Genomic DNA, 8,831 nt, shown 5'->3' on the forward strand with positions numbered 1-8,831 from the left:
TTAACAGAGGTCTTGAACTTCACTCAGAATAACATGTTACCATTTACTTGCTCGATTAGTATGCTGCTGGAATGTAGATGCTGTAATCAAGAAGAACAGGGGCCAGCAGGGCTGTGGGGGCGCACCTCAGGAGAAGCTGTACTCCAATAATGTTCACCCTCCTACTTTGCTTTTCTTCCCGCTCTTTTTAAGTAGAGAAATTCAATGAAATCCCAGGGAAACATTACATACAGTAAATGCTTTTTCTATCAACATGCCCACTGCACCTTTTCTCATAAGTTTCTATTTCTTTTACAGTGAAACCTTATCATCTTTCAATGCATACATGTTCCAACGGTGAATGTAAAAGAAAAAAAAAAAGGTGAAACATGAAAAACTTTTAAGCTACCTTATTTATGTTGTGATACATGTGATATATACATTAATCAAAAAACAAGTATATGAATCAACAAACGGACAAAGAAAGAGATATATACATAATATTTCATTTCATAACAGCTGCATGTGCAATATTTTTTCATACTCTTGTGCACTCCTTATCTTTCACCTGGTACTTAAGACACTTTATGGCCTTGACTTGTTACTTGGACACTTTATTGTGTATTTGTATTTCTTATTGTCCCTCCCTTTTTTTAATGTTTTTACAATTTCCTGCTATTATTTATTATTGTTATGTTTTACTTGTAATTCTGGTACAACAATTTCCTTCAGGATAAATAAAGTTGTTCCTATTCTTATTCTTATAACAAAGGGACGGTGGAATCAGACACAACACTAAGAGCTCTACTTCACCCTCCTATCCCTGTAGAAAGTTCTATGCATCAATAGTTTTGTCTATCGACTTTTATTGTCAGTCTTAATATTTAGAATATCGACACTATGAGATGCAAGAGAGAAAATGCACAAGAAAATCATTTCAAGAAAGAAAAAGCCCAATCAGCCTGCGTTTGCCAACTGATGTGATTTGCTCCATATTATCAGAAAGCAATACAGCTATTTATTTTTTCAGGCTCAGACTGTCTGAGTAGCACTGTGAATGGATGAGCAGACAAGACAAAGAGTCTTTGGTTTCCTGTCTGTTAGTTTGGCTGAGGCTGTCCAAAAGGCAGACTGCCTGCCCAAATTTTTATTTATTTACTTATTAGTTTCATTAAATCAGCACATCCAGTCAGTCATTCACATGCTATGAAGAAAGGTGAATTAAACAGGTTCTCATCACACGGTCAGCTGGGGACTTATTTCTCATAAAGGAAAATGTCACAGTATTGGTTTCATGTATTAAACCTTTTGAAATTAAATCATGATTAAAACACGTCTCCCATTTAAGTTCTGGTATGGTGCCTTACTTAGCATCACAGTGGAGTCAACCTCTGCAAGTTGGACTTTCGGTTGTCTGCCAAGGACATCTAAAACTGAGGCCTTCCTATTTTAAAACTGCATTTTGGACATGACTCTTTCTTCTCTTTCTTTAAATGTTGAGGCAAAGGCAAAAGAACACAAATATCAAGAGATATGATACTGTGGTACAGATCCATATGGATTACTTTCCCTGCTTTCTTTTCAGTCTATATTTGTAATTGTAATATAATATTCAAACCATGCTGCCCTCCACAGAGATCTATCAAACAACCTTGTTTCAGTAAATGTTTAGTGGAAGAATAAATGTGTACTTTTTCCGATGACCTTAAGTCTCATTTTCCACACTTTGCTTACTCACCTGTCAAATAATCCGCAGAGATGGATGCCCAGGCTTTAAAAATAACATTGTGCTACCCAATGAGCATTTACCTCCTAATATGGCGGTGTAATCACATAACCCTTTATTGTTTTCTGTGTATCCTTAGATCCTCCATCTCTATCACAGTCAGTAAGATAAAACTTCCTTTTATTCCAGTTTTATATATATACATTGTTTCTTTCAAAAATATATTGTCAAAGGGCAAATGGATACAAGTTGAATAAAAGCAGGTTTCACTTTTTTACCTAGATACCCTTGAAATACTCTCATTCTGTATTCTCCACCTCAGACCATCCTCTCCTTTCGTTAATCCTACACCCGGTTGTCGATTTGCTGTGGCCCTGGTGCCTCTTGCATGGCTGACATAACCACAAAGGCACGGTACACAGTGCTGACATGATGAAATGTATTGATTGTGTTCAATCGAGGTGCCTTGATGACAGACTGTCCAGTTGTATTCATCTAACCTCTACCATGCTATCAGCAGGGGTAAACCCCGCCCTGTCAAAAAAAAATAACAAATCCTTTATTACTTTGTCAGTAAAGTAGTACATCGTTTCACAGCACAGTTGGAAATACCTTTATGATCTCCTCCTATAACAGTGGAATGAAACTGTCTTTTTGTTACTTCCCCACTGTGCTTTGCCTATGCCTTGCCAAAGTTAACTTAATGTTAATTATCTCTGATATGAAAGTTGCGACATCACTCCCTCTTGCTAAGTCTGGTTTACTTGCCAACACTTGTGCACTATCACCATTAGCCTTCAAGACTTATCTATCATAAAAGATTTAGAATTGCTCATATAAGTTATTAATGCATGTAAATTTACCCTGTGTTTCCATTTTATGGGAAAACTCCACAAAAATATAGATATGCCACACGAATGGCCTCTAATTAGTATAATATCTTGTAATAATACCAGTAATACCAGCCAAATATAGTTTCATAAAACATTTAAATCAAAATCCAAATTTATTGTGTGGCATCAGGATAGACAGACAAAGTGAAAGAAAGGGAATCAATGGCATAATTTGTTCAGTGCAATAGTCTGCATCATACAATACAACAAGATCATTAAGATGAAAACTGAAAACTCATTCCCACCAACAGCCTGCATACCTCAGGAGATCAGTCAAGTAGGAGGGACATGAAGTATAGCTTGCTGCCAAGAAGTTTTAATGGTTGGTGTTAATCACTAATGTTCTGGAGGATTTTGATATGAAAAAGCATGATAAAGTACAGATTGCAATGTTTTGAAATTGTGAAAACCACTGTGAAAGCCCTCCTCCTCCTCCTCCTCCTCCTCCTTCTTCTTCTTCTTCTTCTTCTTCTTCTTCTTCTTCTTCTTCTTCTTCTTCTTCTTCTTCTTCTTCTTCTTCTTCTTCTTCTTCTTCTTCTTCTTCTTCTTCTTCTTCTTCTTCTTCTTCTTCTTCTTCTTCTTCTTCTTCTTCTTCTTCTTCTTCTTCTTCTTCTTTCCTTCAGAGGTCGCCACAGCGAATCAACCTTCTCCATCTAACCCAATTCTCTGTATCCTCCTCTCTCACTCCAACTACCTTTATATCCTCTCTCACTACGTCCATAAATCTTCTTTTTGGTCTTCCTCGAGACCTCCTGCCTGGCAGCTCCAATTCCAGCTTCCGTCTACCAATATATTCACTATCCCTCCACTGTACATGATCAAACCATTTCAGTCTGGCTTCTCTGACCTTCTCTCCAAAACATCTAACATGTGCTGTTCCTCTGATAGACTTTTTCATCCTATCCATCCTGGTCACTCCCAAAGAGAACCTTAGCACCTTCATATTTGCAACCTCTAGCTCTGCCTGTCTTCACCTCATTGCAACTGTTTCCAGGCCATACAGCATCGCTGGTCTCACCACTGTCTTGTAAAGCTTTCCTTTCATTCTGACTGATAGTCTTCTATCCCATGGTATCACCAATACTGTACTTTTATCTACCCATCTCAAACTGCTTGGACTTGTTTCTTCATGAATAAATAATTTGAAACAAACAAACAAAAAAAAAAAAAAAAAAAAAAAAGGTGGAAATCACATAAAAACCACATGCACAAATCAAATATTGAAATTTCAGTTTTAATTTTTTTTTTTTTAATTGTTTTTCACCCATCGTTACCCAAAGGTTTTTTCTTTTGGTGTGGAAGGAAAGCAAAAGTGAATATGTTAATTGAATTACCGTTAGCTGATTACTCTGGACGCCATTATTTATTCAGTTCCTGTACTATCAATTATAACCAATATGATGTATTGCTCAATAAAAAAAAAAATTAAAAAAAAATAGAAAAGAGTTTTAGATTATCGGGCTTATGTTTCACATTTTTGATTGATTTTTGACACTTGATGTCAATTTTTTTGCAGAAGAAATACAACTTGCAAGCGGAAACAGAATAGGAACAAATTAGGGAGGAAAAAGGGTTTAGTAATTAACATAATGATCACAAAAAAATAATTGAATAAAACAATATAGAATAAATTATCAATGGATGTACTTATTGCATCTGTAATATTTAGATACCAAGTGCTAAGCAAGCAGAATGACAGTTTTATAAGCATTCTATTTAAAGTTGTCCTCCACAGGGTGTGCTACGATTTTGACTTTGCTATGCATTTCGTCAAAAAGAAAAGCACACAGAAAAAGTCAAACATCAAGATTCACAGTTTCACAGTACACCAAACCAGTGGGCTCACAACCTTTTTATTTTGAACCAGTATTGTTGTCTTGTCAGACAGCCTTGTCTGTTTTTTGGGATTCCACCTGGACCTTCTGTAGAATTATTTGAACCAAAGAATCATGTGCATGCTCGTACAAAGTGAATGTTTGAATTTCACATTTACATACTACATTTTTTTAATTTTATCATCATTCTAACACTTCATGCACCCCCTGAAGGTGCAGATCTATCTATCTAACTACCTAGCTATCTTGTTATCTAGCTAACTATCCAGCTACCTAGCTACCCCATTGTTTTGTTTTTGTTGTTTTTTTTCAGAAAAGAACAAATCTACTACTACTAATACTACAGCTACTACTAAAAATACCTTATTATTGTTATTATTATTATTTCTGCTATTATTATCATGATTGTTACTGTCTTATTATTTGTTTTTGTTTTGCTTTTTTGGTGGGGTGCAAACATCCATTTCCGTATTGCTTTTTCAGTCAAGGAGTTGGCCCACAGTAACTTTTTTTTGTTGTTTTTTCCTGTTGTTTCCTTTTCTTTTTTTTTTACACAGAGGTTTTTGTCATTTGCTTAGGGAAGACAACATCCATTATGATGAAAGATAGTTCCAATATATAATTTAGCTTCACAGTCTTTCCCCTGGCAACAGGAAATTTTAAAGCCAGCGTCTGCTCCACTGCAGAGACAGTGTGTGGGAGAGAAATTAAAGACAAAGATAGACTGGTGGTGGAGAGAGGGCTGAACGAGCTTGGATCTCTGCTACAATAAACAGACATGTAAACACCAAAAGAACATATTTTTTTTCACACACCTTTTTGTACACAGAATTCATAAAAAATAATCCACATACGGATATGATCTTGGAGTCCTTGGCTGCTAGCCAGCATCTACAAACATTTTATCTTGTACTTCCCAATGCTGACCAGTGTGTGCAAATCTGATTTGATTTATATTCCTAAAAACTGCACCAAAAGTCACTGTAGCTTGGTTCCTTTCATTTTGACCTCTGCATAAACAACCCTAAAGTTACCAAACTACCGTGAAAAAATGATTAGCACAGAAGACTCACACAAACCAACTGACCTTGTCTTCACTAAGAGATGTACCTACTCCTGCTCCATGTTGTCACTCTCAGATCTGAAAATTTTGACTGGATTGTGTCAAAACCATTCAAGGGCTCTTTAGATTTGAATTCATAAATATCCTACTGAGGTCTGGCAATCAATAGGAATAAAGATTATCCTCATAAAAGGAAGAGTGGCTTGACAGCTCTTTAACACAATCAGTAAGATGAATGACAAAGTCTGGGTTGACACATCCTGTCTTTGAGGCTCCTTTTTTGGGTCAACATACCATTTAATAAGTATACTATCTTTGGTCCCTCTAGAAAGCACAGCTCAACCGTCTACCCGATAAGCACTATCATTTCTCATTTGAACATCCATGCCATCTAATTGGCAGTACATGTATTACTGTTTCCCTGATTCCTAGCTGCTTGATACAAACCAGCTGATGCTGCACTACAGCAAGTTTCTGTGGGTTGCTGGACTTTTCTACAAGGCGAGGTGGGGAGTTGGGGGGGATTTTAGCTACGGTCCTTTCTAATCGGGCTAATTCTGAATCAGCCAGAGCCATTCCAAAGGGTGTGTTCATCGTGCAATATAAATCTTTTGGTGAACTGATGCTGAACTCTTTATCAGCTATAGGGAGGGTGTATAATTGCCTGCAAAAGACTGGCCAGAAAAGAAGAGGCATTTTCACCAACACAGCCATGCTCAACAAATCTCCTGCTGTTGGCGTCCAGCACTTTTTTTTTTCTACGTGTTACAGTTGATGCCAGATGACAGATACTGTCACCACTATATCATTGTTGTCACTATATCATTGTTGTCATTATCAATGCCCTATTAACCTTTTTTCAAGCACCATTTAATGATTTATTTGCCAAAAACAGGAACTGGAGATTACACACAAACACATATAGGTTATGTATTACATATACGCAAATATTTGCAAATGTTTAATTTAAAATAAAATTAAAAATCCGGCCATTCATCATCATCTATTTGTGCATTCTTAAACATGGCTTTTGGGGAAAATACGATACAAACAGGTAGTCTGCAGTTTACGTGACGGGTCACCTAAAAGCCTTGCTTTAATTGTAGCACGATGGGGGGTATGAAGGAGATTTGGAAAGTTCTGTGGTAACCCAAATAATTACACGCCCTGTTCTCCCAGAGTGATTAATTATATCTGCAGAAAGGGATTTCTTATTTTAGAGCCCCCCGCAGACAAGGGCTGGTGTGGAGAAAGGCAAGAAAAGAAGACAAAATACAAGGAGGCCCTTATCAAACCTTTCTTGACAGATTTGGGCTGTATTGAGGACTTGCAGAATTATATCTTTTTCTTGCTGGTCAGCTTGCAAGAGCTGTGCTGATGAACGATTTAAAGCAGAGCAGTGTTTCACAGTGGGCATAATTAACTGCATTTGAGGATCTTGACAGGATGCTGGGAGACATTATAACACTGCGTATAGCATGTGTGAAGGATTAGTATGTCTCATGCCCATTTCATCGTATTATTTGTTCATTTCCCTTATCTTCTAATACCAGAGTGGCTTTGGCATATGTTTTTGGTATGTATACTGTACATGTCACATTGGACAAATTCCCCATAGCTGAGGATGAGCATACTGCTGACATCTTATGTCATAAACATATGTTCGTGTATGTTTAAGACATATGTTTTGTTGCGATACGGCTTAACATTTTTCAATCTTGGAATGGGAGAAAGTTCAATGACTCTCGTGTCGTCCTGCACTTCACATGTATCCAATGAGAGAATCCATATTTGAATATCATCACCATCAATAGTCTGGCCTATAAAACTAAATTATAAAATGACTTATGAAAATGTGAATGATGTAATATATGTATGTCATGTACAACCCAGAATGACATTTTGACAAACAGCAGTTTAACAAACACAAAAGTTCCACTGATTTTGCAGGAAGGAAAAGAATGGCCAGGCACATTGAAATGTTCTTACAAAAAGATGTCTCGGCCTTCATCCCTCTTGAAAAACGTAAGTAAATGAATAAAAAACAAAAAAGAAACAGCGAATATACACTTATCGGTCTCAACTACAATCTGCATTATTCAATATCACAGACTGAATTGACAAAAATCTTTAAATTCCTCATCACATAATATTACATGGTGGATTGAGATAAATAAATCTATTGATATAAAATTGCAAGACAGTTACCTTGGGTATGTATAAATATTTCTCCCTCTGTATAGCATTGTTCAAAAGGGGGTTTGGACCCCATCCTAGCTATCATTGGGCGAGAGGTTGGGTTCATCCTTGACAGTTGAGTACAGGACCAAAAATAGCGACATACGAGCTTTACCACGCACACTTCATGTATTAAACCATTCACTCCCTCACTCACATGTCAGGGTGATTGAGAGTATCTAAAGAACCTACTGCATGTTTTTGGACTCGAAGCAAACTGAAGAACCCAATCGAAACACAAGTAGAGAATTGTGACTTCACAGAAAGACCCTCGGTTGGAATTCAACCAGAAATTTTCATGCTGCCATGCAGTGCGTGAACCACCTTACCAGATGTACTTTTTTTTTAACTGTGTATCCTTTTTAATCTTCACACTTTGTGTTTGGTTTTCCATATTTCCTTTTTCTCAGAATCATAAACTTGATATTATGTGTATTGGATTAGTTTCCGGTCAGTATGTCTCTCTCCAGAAAGTGCCAACATTTGCCTAGTTATTATTTATTTATCTAGGAAAGAATGAATCCTTTTTTCAGGGTCACATTATGGAATTTGGCTAATGTTACTGTTAGACAATATCAATATTATTTATGAATATGCATTATTCATCAGAAACTGTATATTGTATCCTAACTGTTGGGCCTTAGGTTATAAATAAGCATATCCTGGTTAGAAAAAGCTGAAAAAGAAATTACATGGAGAACAGCTAACATTGAGGAATACAAAGCTCCAAGAGAAGATTGCAGGTCATATATGTCATGGAATACAAAGTTAGAAAAAAGAAAAAAAAAAAAAAAGAAAAAAAAAATAGAAAAAAAGCAACAATTGTTGTTCAACCAAGCTACAGTGAGTCACACCAATTTCTGTCACATTGTAATATTGTATTTAGTGGTTATTGTAAATGTATTTACTTATTTTAATAGAGCTCTCCAACAAAATGCAAATAATGATGGCTTTCTGATTGCAAACCTAAAACTTAAATGAGGTTGGGTCATGGGTTTATTTCGGTGCATCTTCAATGTTGTTTTGTGATTAATGATTTATGAAGGTTATATGAACCAAAATTTAGCAAACAAGCTTGGATTTGTGCAAGAGCCATC

The sequence above is a fragment of the Fistularia commersonii genome, chromosome 6 (genome assembly GCF_037954325.1).
Source record: "Fistularia commersonii isolate RoL2024-O1a breed Wild chromosome 6, RoL_Fcom_v1.0, whole genome shotgun sequence".
Taxonomy (NCBI): Eukaryota; Metazoa; Chordata; class Actinopteri; order Syngnathiformes; family Fistulariidae; genus Fistularia; species Fistularia commersonii.